Here is a 15,423-nt window from a genome sequence, read left to right on the forward strand (position 1 = left end):
AGCCAGCCAGCAAACAAACAAACAAAAATACTCCAATCTTCAGGAATGATCCAGTAATCTATAACTTACATCAGCAGTGACTGCAGAGCCATGGGACAATTAATGCAAGAGGGCAAAATTCTTATTGTAAAAATATGAATTTTCTCCTTCCATGTTGCTTCTCAACAGGCGTAACTAATTTTTCTCAGACTTTGCTTGGAGCAGTCAATATGTGCTCCCCATTGCTTGGAATTAAAAAGGCATCTGCCATGCTTCTAAAATCTGTTTTGAAGGATGCCCAGAAATGCTAATGTTTTGCCTTTCTGGTTGCTGACACTGGTCCTATTCCTGACATTTTCCTGAGTTTACTTGAGGCCTAGGCATGACAAAGGCTGTGTATACTCCATAGCAGCACAGAAGAAAAACTGGCCAGCATTTAGTGTTGATTTGATAGTGCCATGGGCCAATAGACCAGTACATCCGCTATTCTTAATAACTTACCCCCACACTTTCAGTACCACAAAGTTTTGCCACAAATCTTCTCTGTTTTTATAAATATATGTAGTCAGGATTTTGCCTACTACTGAGCTATATATAGTTTTAAAAATATTTAATATAGCATGGAGTTAATTATAATATTTTATTTTATTTCATATATTTTAAGCAATATATTAGAAATGTTTAGTGAAAAGCAGCCCTGTAGCCAGAGTGGGCAAAACAGGTGAACTCTTCTCCCCCAATTTTGTCTTTTACATTTGTGACATGGCAGATCATTTAATGTTCACTTTCCCTGACTGAGGGTGGATTTTTCATGATCACACTCATCCTATAATCATTTAAGCAATCCTTTTGCGGGGGAACAGTAGCACCACCCTTGAAAAGTTAAGTATTGGAGCTTTGTATTATGGGCTAGACTCCATCCCTTGGTCCTTTCTGGCCTCTGCTTTTCAGTTTCAGTTATGTTCTCTACGCAGCCAGCAGTAAAGAAGCACATTTGTTCACCTGAAGTAAGAAGTAAAGAGTTTGTTTGTTGTTGTTGTTTAGTCGTTTAGTCGTGTCCGACTCTTCGTGACCCCATGGACCATAGCACGCCAGGCACTCCTGTCCTGCACTGCCTCCCGCAGTTTGGTCAAACTCATGTTCGTAGCTTCGAGAACACTGTCCAACCATCTTGTCCTCTGTCGTCCCCTTCTCCTTGTGCCCTCCATCTTTCCCAGCATCAAGGTCTTTTCCAAGGATTCTTCTCTTCTCATGAGGTGGCCAAAGTATTGGAGCCTCAGCTTCACGATCTGTCCTTCCAGGGAGCACTCAGGGCTGATTTCCTTAAGAATGGATAGGTTTGATCTTCTAGCAGTCCATGGGACTCTCAAGAGTCTCCTCCAGCACCATAATTCAAAAGCATCAATTCTTCGGCGATCAGCCTTCTTTATGGTCCAGCTCTCACTTCCATATATCACTACTGGGAAAACCATAGCTTTAACTATACGGACCTTTGTCGGCAAGGTGATGTCTCTGCTTTTTAAGATGCTGTCTAGGTTTGTCATTGCTTTTCTCCCAAGAAGCAGGCGTCTTTTAATTTCGTGACTGCTGTCACCATCTGCAGTGATCAAGGAGCCCAAGAAAGTAAAATCTCTCACTGCCTCCATTTCTTCCCCTTCTTTTGCCAGGAGGTGATGGGACCAGTGGCCATGATCTTGGTTTTTTTGATGTTGAGCTTCAGACCATATTTTGCGCTCTCCTCTTTCACCCTCATTAAAAGGTTCTTTAATTCCTCCTCACTTTCTGCCATCAAGGTTGTGTCATCTGCATATCTGAGGTTGTTGATATTTCTTCCGGCAATCTTAATTCCGGCTTGGGATTCATCTAGTCCAGCCTTTCGCATGATGAATTCTGCATATAAGTTAAATAAGCAGGGAGACAATATACAACCTTGTCGTACTCCTTTCCCAATTTTGAACCAATCAGTTGTTCCATATCCAGTTCTAACTGTAGCTTCTTGTCCCACATAGAGATTTCTCAGGAGACAGATGAGGTGATCAGGCACTCCCATTTCTTTAAGAACTTGCCATAGTTTGCTGTGGTCGACACAGTCAAAGGCTTTTGCATAGTCAATGAAGCAGAAGTAGACGTTTTTCTGGAACTCTCTAGCTTTCTCCATAATCCAGCGCATGTTTGCTATCTGGTCTCTGGTTCCTCTGCCCTTTTGAAATCCAGCTTGCACTTCTGGGAGTTCTCGATCCACATACTGCCTAAGCCTGCCTTGTAGAATTTTAAGCATAACCTTGCTAGCGTGTGAAATGAGCGCAATTGTGCGGTAGTTGGAGCATTCTTTGGCACTGCCCTTCTTTGGAATTGGGATGTAGACTGATCTTCTCCAATCCTCTGGCCATTGCTGAGTTTTCCAAACTTGCTGGCATATTGGGTGTAGCACCTTAACAGCATCATCTTTTAAGATTTTAAATAGTTCAGCTGGAATATCATCACTTCCACTGGCCTTGTTATTAGCAGTGCTTTCTAAGGCCCATTTGACTTTCACTCTCCAAGATGTCTGGCTCAAGGTCAGCAACCACACTACCTGGGGTGTACGAGACCTCCATATCTTTCTGGTATAATTCCTCTGTGTATTCTTGCCACCTCTTCTTGATGTCTTCTTTGTTTATTTTGCAATTATTATGATGAGTAGAACAAGATTGGGTGCTTAACGCTGAAAAGGGAACTTGTCATTCAAAAAGCTTTCTTGCATGTTTAATCAAACATTTTAAAAGCTTACAAAACTACTATTATGCACAAAATATTTTATAAAGTTAAGGACTCAATCTTATGGACTTCCACAATACAATCATGCATATTGTTCTAAGCACCACTTTCCCTACAAAGCTTGCATTGTAATGTGCTCTTACTCTGTTTCTAAAGCCTTGTTTTCTTACGGGTGCAATTGCGATACAAGATTAACATTGATTTTTTTTTAAATAAAAAAAACAAGCTCCACGTGAGTTTTTAACTTCTTACCCCATAAACTGTTTTATTTGTTTTAAACCTTCTGGTACCCCCTTGCTCAGTGACCCAGCCCCCCCCCAAAAAAATGGAGAGGAAGTTCATATAGGGAAGATGGTGGTAATCAAATATGTATTAAAGCTTTGGAAAATCTCATTAGGCCAGGATTGTCAATCCAGTGCCCGTAGGCACCCTTGGGTGTTGCCAGAGGGCTGTCAGGGTGTCCAACAGGATATTTGTTCCCATCTGCACCAGGTTACCATAAAAATGGATGTGTATTCAAGAGCTCAGACCCTAGCTCTGCCTTGTGCAGCTAATAATTAAAAAAGAAAAACTACCGTAAGTGCACTTTGACTGCAGCTAAGCTACTTGTTAGAATTGCTCTAAAACTCTACTCCAGATAATTTGTATTTCTGGTGTAGCTGGAGTTGCCTGGAGTACCTCTACATTAAAATTAATGAAAAGACGGTGAATCCTAGAGCAAAGGCCATCAATCTCTGCTTTGGGATTGTGTGATGAAGCACTATGAAGCTCTACAAATATTTCTATTTTAAAAAAAAAAATGAGAAAGGTGCCTTCTTTGAATTCATGTTCTCTGAAAGCCATTGTCCTAGATATGTGGTGTCTGACATACTGCCCAAGAGCCAATGCTGTAAGGAGGTCTAAAGTGTATTTAATCACTTTAAATACTGGGGTATCTTATGTTTCCACTGTGGCCCATAGAAGCAGATACTTGATGCAGATGGGAAGGTATTCTGCACATGCTTAAGGTCACTCTAAGATTTATTATTATTACTGTATTTCATGTAGGACTGAGCAATGGTACTGCAACGAAGACCCTAGACTTCAGTGAACTCTGGCTCATGGCATTCTAGTTTGGCCAGACCTACATTAGTCATGTTGCTGTGTGTTCTGCATTAAGGGCCAGCCCCATGACATTTTGACATCATTAGACTATGGGGATGAACTTGAGAGTTAGCATGCAGTAATGACAGGACCATTCAACATATTTTCAATTTCTGAAGAGTCTATTCTCTTCCTCGGGGTGACTTCACATGGTACAATTTGGGGTGATTACTGCAGACATACCATAATGCATGAGGCAATATTTGCCTTCTCAGCTTACATACATGCTGCATGGAGCACAATATGCATAGGTATTGAGCGATCAAAGTTCACATCTAACACTACAGGAATGCACCACAGGTTCGTACAGGGTATCCACAAATCTTGTAACTTGCAAAACAATCTGAAAATGCTAATAAAGACCAGACCTCAAGTCACAGAAGCTTGGAGCTCTCGGTACTGGAGCTCCTGAAAGTAAGCCCCTGACTCCTGCCTAGTTAGGAAACCACTTGGAGTCAGCTGTAAGCCACTCTGAGACTTCTGGAGGAACAGTAAAATGCAAAGAAAGAAAGAAAAATATCTGATGGTCTGCACAGTTTGAATTGCATATGATTTTCTTTCATTCATCCGCCATTGTTTTTATCATCATTAATGTGTCTGGTACTGTATGGAATAATGACCAAAAAGATTGGTCCCTGGCCTAATGAATCTAGAATGTGACTCAGAGAAGGTCATAGAGGGAGGAGAGGGACGAGGCAGGGACAAAGAGGGGAAGAATCTACCTTCAGCAAAGGGCTGCATGGAAAAGGTGTGTTCTAAGCAGCAATGTAACAAGAGAGGAGCAGCTTCAAATGGAAAAGAAAGAGAGCATTGGAAGAGTCATTTTGAAAAGCAGGACATTTGGGGCAACTTCAGAGCAGAGTGCTGGAAATGGACAAGTGAAATGTAGGGGTTTCACATGATACTGAAATTAGCATGAACAATCCAATTTCTGTAGAATTGATCTGGGGAAAAGAGAAGCAAAAAGTCACCTGAAAAGTGAGTGGATAATTTTCCTGTTATTGTCTCATTTAGAAATCATTACCTACACCAAAATTCTTCCTACTGAATGCCAAATTTTTATTTTTGATGACTTTTGTCAAATTTGACACCTAGATTCCCCACTGGAAGCAATATCTGTTAAAAAAAAACCTAATATGAAAGGCAAGTGGGCAACTTACAGAGAGCTGTTAACCGAGATGGAAAACCAATTGAAATTGAAAAAAAATTCAAGAGATAAGGCACCTATTAACAGATTGCTTATAATATCACCAATATTATATTTAGGAATGATAAAGGAGTGGGTTTGGGGAAAGAATTTTCAAGGTTTGAAAAAGAAGTATTGGAGAATAATGAGAAATTATTATCAAAAATGTATAAGCTACTGTTAGAATGGGACACTAAAGATGAAGAAGTTAAAGCTGTTGTGATACACTGGGCAAACGATGCGGGTTACAATATATCTTTTAATTTATGGGAGAAGTTGTGGAAAGAGGATTTAAAATTTACTGCTTGTTGTACATTGAAATAAAACTACATGAAAATGATGTACCGTTGGTATCTGACTCCAGTAAAACTAGCAAAAATGTATAAAAACATTTCCAACCTATGTTGGAGGTGTAAAGATAAAGAAGGTGCTTTTTACAACATGTGGTGGACATGTAAAATAGTAATAGACTTCTGGGAAATGATATACAATGAACTGGAAAAAATGTTTAAGATAACTTTTATCAAAAAACCAGAAGCCTTTTTACTAGGGTTAACAGTAAATTCGGGGAAATTTGGGGGAGGGGGGAGCTGGGTATGTTTAGCCGGGAGAAGAGAAGGTTAAGGGGTGATATTATAGCCATGTTCAAATATATAAAAGGATGTCATATAGAGGAGGGAGAAAGGTTGTCTTCTGCTGCTCCAGAGAAGCAGACACGGAGCAATGGATTCAAACTACAAGAAAGAAGATTCCACCTAAACATTAGGAAGAACTTCCTGACAGTAAGAGCTGTTCGGCAGTGGAATTTGCTACCAAGGAGTGTGGTGAAGTCTCCTTCTTTGGAGGTCTTTAAGCAGAGGCTTGACAGGCATATGTCAAAAATGCTTTGAGGGTATTTCCTGCTTGGCAGGGGGTTGGACTGGATGGCCCTTGTGGTCTCTTCCAACTCTAGGATTCTATGATTCTTCTAGCCCCCATTGGGAAAGGAGGCTTAAGGATGAGAGAGATGCCCTTATTGAAAACCATGTACAGAGTTTTTGGAGGAAAAGGAGTGAGAACTGGGATGCTCCTGATCTGCACCTCTTGCTACTGCTACACTAACTAAGCTTGGCTAGGAGTAGCTCATATTTCCCTTTTACTTTCCTCCATCATTGCACCTGTTTCAGGCATCACAATCTTCCTCCCTTCATCTTCTGCCTAGTTGGAGTGGCTGGGGAAACCCAGCCAGATGGGTGGGATAATAATAATAATAATAATAATAATAATAATAATAATAATAATACCTCAGTGTACAGGGATGCAAAGAGGAACAAGCCTTAATATTACACGTGCATTCCTTACATATTAAGATGCAATGAGAACTTATGCATGCCCACTATTCAGATTTCATGTTCCCTCTTCAAAAAAAGGAAAATCTCCAGCACGCAGGATAGCATCTTCATCTCAGAACTTTTCGTGCTCCATTGCAGCCTTACACTGCTGTTGCTCACACCTTCAATTGATAATCCATTGTGATTAAGCATGTCTCTCCATACGCATGGGAAAGCATGGTGGGGAGATGAATCCCGAGTGTCTCTAAAAAAGTGAAATCCTGCACTCCTACACTCAGTTTGGCATACTAAAATTGTCCGCTTTTCACCAGCCTTGGTTATATTATTCATGCAGACTGCACTTAGCTTCCCATTGTTCCTGCTCTCATTGTTAATAAATGAGTCTTTGCTTCATCCAGGACTGGAACCTCCTTTAACAACCATCCTCCATCCCAACAAAGTAGATGCTTATTACCATCAACTCCATTTAATTCATAGAGAGCTGTATACGTAGTCGTGCTTCTGGAAACAATGTCCCTTCCATGTATTCTTTTAGGATCAGAAATACAATGTAAATTTAGCCTTTGATTAAATAGGCTACCCAAGTTTCTATTTGCTTCTTTCAAAGTTGCAGCAAGATTTTGATAAATTGGGGGCTGGAGGGGGACGGACAGGACAGATTTCATTTGAAGGGCAAGATCACAGCAAGGTACCTCATCTTGGCTATACTGTATTCAAGATTTAATTGAATAAAGCCGTGACTTAAGAGAATTTGTTGTAGTTTCTTCTTATACTTCATAGCAAACAAAGCTACAGATTGTGCTAACCAGAAAGTTAGTGAACCTTGTTCACAGTGTGCTTTGCTTCAATTGAGTTTAAATTCCTCCTTGGCCACAAAGTTTACTTTAGGGGTCCAGGGGCATAGGAAGATAGGGGCGGTGGGGGCAGGCCGCCCCAAGCGGCGCAATCCCAGGGGCACCATCACAGCTGCCCACCCCGCCCCCAAAACACGCGTCCCGCCCCCGGGGGTGCCTGCGCTTTGACGCCCCGGGTGCCAAAGTGGCTAGCAACGCCCCTGGTCCAGTCACTATCCTTTAGTGTAACCTGCTCTACAGGGTTGTTGTAAGGCTAAATCAGGCTTCCTCAAACTTGGCCCTCCAGATGTTTTTGGCTTACAACTCCCATGATCCCTAGCTAGCAGGACCAGTGGTCAGGGATGATGGGAATTGTAGTCTCAAAAACATCTGAAGGGCCGAGTTTGAGGAAGCCTGGGCTAAATGATGGGGAGATTATGTACATTGATCTGAGCTCTCTGGAGGAAGGTACGGGGTAAAAATGAAATAAGAAGGTGTTCCAGCTGTTTCTGTTTCAGCTGTTTCTGACAAAGAGGGCACTCAGGACTTACTCTGCAGTATATTTTTAAATGGTTTTAAATGGTTACTACCCAACACACCAGTCTACACCACCTTTATTTGTAGACACGGCTGTGTGATGGCCCATCTTTTCTAAGCTAACTGCCTTTTTGCTAGCCAGGCTGTGAATTTCATGGTGGCTTTTCTTTTCAACAGTTCAGGTTGTTGCTACTAATTCTGGCACTTGGGCAAGATCTTGATGCATTTTACAGCTTAAATTATTTTGGCAATCCAATTGTAAGTTAATAAAACAAGGGAATGAATTGTAAAAGAGAAGAAAAAGTTAATCACATGGCAACTTAATCGCTTTGAGCTTCAAAGGACATCCCACTACTGAGGTTCAAATATCGAAGCAGAATCCCAGGGGCTGAGAAAGAAACTGCGTTTAGTGAAACGCCTGTATTTTGTGGTTAAAATGAGTGGTTTCCCTCCCCTATTATAAATTAGCCAACTGAGTTCTCTCACATGCACAGAGGTTTGGGAGAGAGAAAAGGATCGCATAAACCATCAAACAAAGACAACCAGGATCAAAATGTATATCTATAATTTTGTTTCAACATAAAGCTATATGTCTAAATCAAGGTTCCCAGCTCACACATGTGAAACCTAAAGTTATTTGCCTACAGTATAAGCATAGCTGCCAAGTTTTCCCTTTTCTCACGAGGAAGCCTATTCAGCATAAGGGAAAATCCCTTAAAAAAGGGATAACTTGGCAGCTATGAGTATAAGCAAATGCTAAGGGAAGACATTGAGCGATTTGCCATTGCTCAAACTGACCACAAATGCACTTGATAACTTTTGCACCTCTCTTGCCTTGTTTGCTGTGTCTTATGTATACAGAAAAAGCTAACTCAAATGTTTTGTGTACTAGCCTATGTGCCCTTCAAAAAAGGGAGGTCACTTTGGTGTAATTTCCCCTCCCCCATCTCCTCTGCCAGGGTGACAGTCTGATCATTGCTGCTCCTGTGTCAGTTCCGAATATTACTGAGTACAGGGGGAAATATGAGACAGCGTTCATGTTCCACATTAGTCTGATTCAATCAAATGCCTTTCTCCTCTTTTCATTTTTGAACAAAAGCTCTCTGAAGACAAGGTTTGGCCAACCTTAATCATGCTGAGTAACGTTTTGCTACTTGATTAGTGCCCGTGAAATCATGGAGTTGACTGCTTGATTTGACGCTCTGAAGGGAAGGCTCCTGAACCATAAATGCTTCCAAATCAACTGTGTTTGAAAAGAGCTGAAAAGTGTCAGTTTTGCAAATGTGCACACCCACACGCAAAGCAGAATCTACAACCGGAAGATATGTTTACATTTTAAATCATAGGGTGCTTGCAGTAAAAGGAGTAAGGGATTATAAATGTCCCAGATGTTGCATTCAAATCAGTTTTAGCGCAGAAGAAAGGGATTAAAATAAACCCACTAGGAGTTGATAATAAATAATCAAGGAACACAGAAACTGATGTGCCCCGTGAATATAAGCCGATGCCGGGAAGAAGGAAAGGTGGGGGGAGGGTGTTCAGATGAAAGATGAATGCAAGCAATCCTGTTCATTTTAAAGCCGGGCCCCATTCAGAATCCTCAGCCCTGCCTCTGCTCCTCCTAACACAGCAAGCAAAGCACAGTCTCTAAGATAGTAAATGCCGTTTTCATCAACTAACAAGGCAGAGCACATACAAATGAACCAATCAGGGGGTTTGAGTGAGCTATCAGTGCTAGGAAGCTGCTAGTCTGCATATTCCAGTTGAGTCACCACAGAGAAGAAAGTAGAAGTGGGGGTGGTAAAAAGGGAGAAAATAAATTACTGTGTGCAACTCCATCTGCAAACTGCTTCTCCCGCACTGGTATGTAATAAAATGTGTTGCTAAGATACGAGCTACTAAAGAAGTTCATTAAAGGACACTTTAAACAAAGCTGCCAGACTCTTTTCCCTTTAAAGACTGCTTATTTTGTTCTGTCCCTTATGATTATAATTAGATCATCTATATGAGGATTGCACTTCATTCAAGCCTACTCAGCAAAGAATGTTAATAAACCCACGTAAATAAGGCATGTGCACATACTGTATGATCTCTCTCTCTCTCTCTCTCTTTCTCTCTGTGTGTAAGTGGTGTGGTTTGTGCATGAATATGAGTTATGGATGTTTGGCAGGTGGCAGAGTAGTAGAAACATTAGAGGTTCAATGCTTTTTTTAATGATAAAAAAGAGAGAAATACATCTCTGCAGTCACCTCTTTCCTTCTTATTCTTCTACTTTAGACACTGTGCCCATACCTTTTCAAAATATATTATCTTAGCTACAGTAAACTGGAACATCATGGATAAGTTTGGCAACAGCATCAATGTTCTGTGCTAGAGTTCATGCCAAAGACTGTACAGTATTATATCACATTCAGTGGCTCCCAATTAGCTAAATACTGCACTCAGGCACACCCCGTTTTTCAAACCATGAACCCCTACTTTTGAAATTTTTTGATATCTCTATGGTAGTTCTTGTTATGTGAATGGTGCCATAGATCTCCTGGGTAGGTTACATGGAACCTCTGGGGTCCACGGACTACCAACTGGGAACCACTGAGTCATAAACAATGACATGAGGGTCAAGATTATTTATACTTTTTCTTAACAGATTCTCCCCTCCCCTCTTGCACCCTTTGACTGAGTTCTGCATACTTATCACCAACCCACAAAATGTCCTTGATGTTTAAGCATTAATGCTATAAGCCATTTGAACCAAATTTCTTAACCCAACTTTTGTTGACAAAGGGGCTCTGAGTTTATCCACACAGTCTTAGGTCTGGTGATTTCTGTGGGTCTACTCTGTATATGACATTCATTTGGAAATCACCCAAGTTCCTTAGAGGTTTGATTTGAGGGAGAGGATAGGGAGAGGAATGAAACATCATTCCCAGAGGGGTTTACATTTTTTAAAAAATACATTTCTCAATTTAATTCCTATGTTTTCTATTAGGGGTCTTCAATCTATATGAAATTATAAACAAAATTATGTGCATGATGTGATTCTGCTGGAACAGAGAAAAGGCACAGAGTGTGGTACAGGTACAGAATCCAGCTTCCTGAAAGTTTCAAAAAAATGTTTTAAAAATAAGGTTTCTAGTCCTTAAGTCTGTGAAGAAATAACTGAAAGTAAGAGAAATAATACAAATTGGCTATTTTGCATAATGTATACAGGCCATAGAATGAAACATTCATTGGAGAGGAACTGTCATTTTCCCTTGAAGAGGTACCTATAATCAATCACCTGCCATGTTAAAAACAGTTTCTCTTGTATTTCAGTTACTGTGCTAGTAAATATTATATATATATACAGTATTAATTATACCTTTCAAACTCACTTATGTGAGCATATTACCTTTCTGCCTGAATGAGATCAGAAGGATTATACACAAGCAGGGAGTCCTGACTTGCATTTCTAAATCAGTCATCCCATCTCATCTTTTTTATAGAGAAAATCTTCAACTCACCAATAAATCTTTAAGCAATCTCTATTCAATTAAAAGAGCTCCAGAAAGTGGAAATTACAGAAAATACACTTTAAGCTGCACTGCATGTGAAAGGTATCAATGTTCTCATTTGACTTCTGTGACTCAAAATGCAATGCACCTCCTTTTAAAAAGGAAAACTTTTGGTAGCCCGTTTTTATGGTCCACAATTGAATGGAAAAGCAAACCCTTTCCAGATTACAAATAAAAATACTGCATCTCTCACAGAGGGAATAAGTCACAGTTAATGTAAGGAGCTCTGGGAAGAAAATCCTTGAGCAGGGATTCAAAGTTTCTCTTTCAAGCCCAATTACATACTCCTGTTGATTAGATGTAAGCAATCAGTCAAATTTTACATCAAACATTCTGTAGCCACAACTGCTATATTTAAAAATCCCTGGAGCCAATTTCAGCTGGGGCGGGGGTGGGGGAGAGCAATTTCTCAAACACTCAAATCAACACAGCAGATGATTCCTGCAGAGGCACAAAGCTTCCACTAGAGTTTCATATTCTTAGAGCAATCTTACTCGGTTCTTCTTCTGTTTTACTTTCTGTCAAGGAAAGCCCATTTTATTTTCCATCCTAAGCTTGAGTTTCAGGTTTAGCTCTTCCAGGGTTAAAATGTATTATTTCATACAGGGTTTCCTTTGTTATATTAACCATAAGGGGTTGTGTGTGCTGTGTGAAAGCACAGCATATATTAGATTTCAATAGGTGCTTACTATTGGCAGGCGGAGGTTGTAGCTAGAACTAAGCCCCATCAGCAATTTCATATGACACTCTAAAATTGCTACTACATGACAATAAGTAGCTGATTCAAAAAGAAAGGAAGGAAGAGGAAGGAAGCTAGATAGCTTAAGGAAGAATATTTTATACAGAAGTCATTTCTAATCATATCTTGGTGCTACTTTTAACAAAAAAGACATTTCTAAGTTAATTTTTTTTACTAAAGTTAATATAACTGCCTAGTATATATGGTTTTTTAAATATACACCCCTATTTGCATTTCCATATCTTAAGTTTGCACTATGGGCTGCATAATTTCTTGAAGGTAAATTCTTGGAACTTCCTCCAAAGTACTGGGCTACGGTATCAGTTTATCATCTACAGACAAAATATCCTTATTTGACACCATGGAGCCATACAACTTGCTACTCTTTTTTTCAGTTAAACATTGTGTATGCAATCCATCCAAGATTAAGGAATTTAAATCTCACTGGGAAATTGTTTAAACAATTGCTTAAGTCTCACACAGAAATCAGTGGGACTAAGATTTCTGAACTGAGGGATAGCTCTGCCCAAAGGTGTTTACAGTGAGATAGTGCCACATCATTTAATAGATACTGTATAACAAAATCAGTCAATACCCACCCGCTACTAGTGCAATCATAAAGGACATGCCAGCACAGATCCACAATAGCACTGATACCATTTCCCAAACTCTAGAGATAGAGTATCATAGAAGATGGAACAAAACTGAGGGCAACCATTCAACAAAGCAGCAGTGGACTTGGGTTAAGAAAAAAAATGCTGGAGCTGGTCACAATGGCCTCAGCTCCATGCTGAGGCTTTGGCTACGTCACTATGTTTCAGCTTAATTGAGGTTTCTTAATTGAGGGGACCCAGGTGGCGCTGTGGGTTAAACCACAGAGTCTAGGGCTTGCTGATCAGAAGGTCGGTGGTTCGAATCCCTGCAACGGGGTGAGCTCCCGTTGCTCGGTCCCTGCTCCTGCCCACCTAGCAGTTCGAAAGCACGTCAAAGTGCAAGTAGATAAATAGGTACCGCTACAGCGGGAAGGTAAATGGCGTTTCCGTGTGCTGCTCTGGTTCTCCAGAAGCGGCTTTGTCATGCTGGCCACATGACCTGGAAGCTGTACGCCAGCTCCCTTGGCCAATAACGTGAGATGAGCGCTAGCAGTTCGAAAGCACGTCAAAGTACAAGTAGATAAATAGGGACTGCTCCGGCGGGAAGGTAAACGGCGTTTCCGTGCGCTGCTCTGGTTCGCCAGAAGCAGCTTTGTCATGCTGGCCACATGACCCGGAAGCTGTCTGTGGACAAACGCTGGCTCCCTTGGCCTGTAGAGCGAGATGAGCGCCGCAACCCCAGAGTCGGACACGACTGGACCTGATGGTCAGGGGGCCCTTTACCTTTAAGCAGACGTTGGCTTACCATCTGTCATGGATGCTTTAGCTGTGGGGGTTCGACTAGATGACTCTTGGGGTTCCTTCCAAGTCTACAATTCTATGATTCTATGAAGTAAGAGTGACTTATCTCATAGGGATGATACAGATAATTGAGCCAATGAAACATTCTTGCCTGCTCCGAAGCTTATCTAAATAAAGCTTTAAGTCCTCATGACTTCGGTGGGAGACATTTTACCACATGATCAACTCTTTTTTACAAGTCAAAACTCTTGGGCCCATGAGCTCTTTGGATCCCAGTTGTACTGCTGCAAAGAAATAAACGCCCAGGCACCTTTCACTACTTCATACATGGATATAATTTTCTTTTACAAACCTACATGATCAAATACAACTTCTTGGAACTTTCTGTTCCTCCATTTCTTCTTTGCCCATACTAACAATATGACCTTCCCTTTTCTTTCTTGAAGCAAAGAGTACACCTCCTATATTTATCTATGACAGTCTTCACTTGGATTAAGATCTATATGAATCAAATTATTAAACCAATGGAAGATCCATTGAAACAGGACTATTCTTCACCTAGAGTTGCAAGATCAAAAACCTATTCTGGGTTTCTATAGCCTCCTGAAACAAAGGATTGTCCCTTAAACACATCCTTATTGATCACCATACTGGACCTAATGTTTGGTGGGGCTGTATTCAAAAGAAAATTGTTCAAAATAAAGCAACATGTAGAAACACCAAAACTGCTCATGGTGCCACATTAACTGACTGATTTAGCCAGAGTCCTATGCAAAAAATTAAGCTGAGAATTAAGGTTTGCTACCTGTAGGCCTGAAAATATATTGAAAGAATAATTGTTAAATGGTGCATGATCTAAGATTAGGTGTCACAGTGGCCGGAGTGGACTACTTCAGAGTAACGACGCTACGCAGCTCTGCATTTTATTCTTTTATTGGTGCTGCGTATTTACAGTGCTCAAGTCATTGCTATTTACACGGAGCGATGTTGTCAGTCGGTTTCAGAACCTCCTAATGGCTTTTGGCGCGTCTTTCTCCAACACAAAAGCTTTGGCAGACCCATCCTCTTGCCCCTCCTCTTCCTGCGTAATTCTGGAGTTGGGGGGATGGGTCTTCCCCCCTTACTTGCCCCTTCCTGTCCCACCTGGGACCCTGGCTCCTCTACCTTGCCTGAGCCTCGGACACGACTTCCTGCTTCCCCACTGGAATCGGAACTCTCCCTGCTTTCTCCTTTGCTCGGGGACGGGCTTGAACTCAGGAGGGGAGGGACTTCGCGATATCCCCTGTCCCTCACATCCACCCCCCTCCCAAGCTCTCCTTCACCCCTCCCCAGGCCCCCCCCATGTGTCGGTGACGACTGGAAGCCTAAAAACTCGGTGCTCTCCGAGCCCGTTGGTGTGAACACCTCCCCCCAGTCCTGCGAGCCCCCCCCTTCCGCCTGGGAGGACGGGAATCCCAAAAAGTCCGTGGCGTCAGAGCTGGTGGGGGTAAAAATGTTTTGCCAATCTGCTCCTTCCTCTGACTGGGTGGATCTTGGCGACACCCATACCTCATCCTCTGGTTCCTCAAACTCCGCTTCCCAGCGCCATGGTGAGCTGTTCTCCCGTGCCTCCTCCTCCTCCCCCTCCCTTTCCATGTGCCAGGGCTTGGGTCTGTGGGGAAAGAGGGCGTGAAATTCTTCCACCAAGAATTCCTCCTGTATCTGAGTGGCGGGAACCCATTCATTCTGGGACGGTGGAGCATCCTCCCATGCCATGAGGTACTCCAGGCCCCCCACCCCCCACCTTGAATCCAGGATGGCCGTGGCCTCATTGAGTTGCTCCCTGCTTTCCCTCTCCCCCCCTCCCTCGGGGGTTTGTTCGCTGTCTCTGAGCCTGCTGCTTTCCCTGTACGGCGACAGCAGCGATCTATGAAACACTGGATGCACCCTCATGTCCTCTGGCAGTGCCAGCCTGTATGCCACCGGGTTGA

The 15,423-nt window shown here is 41.9% G+C and overlaps 1 protein-coding gene across 2 annotated transcripts in view; it reads right to left on the bottom strand.

Moving 5' to 3' along the window:
• PHF21B (PHD finger protein 21B) overlaps positions 1-15,423 on the bottom strand; it is a 180,992-nt gene that overhangs the window by 152,838 nt on the left and 12,731 nt on the right. The gene's annotated exons all lie outside the window — the stretch shown is intronic.

Source organism: Zootoca vivipara, chromosome 5 (assembly GCF_965207765.1).
Source record: "Zootoca vivipara chromosome 5, rZooViv2.hap1.1, whole genome shotgun sequence".
NCBI lineage: Eukaryota > Metazoa > Chordata > Lepidosauria > Squamata > Lacertidae > Zootoca > Zootoca vivipara.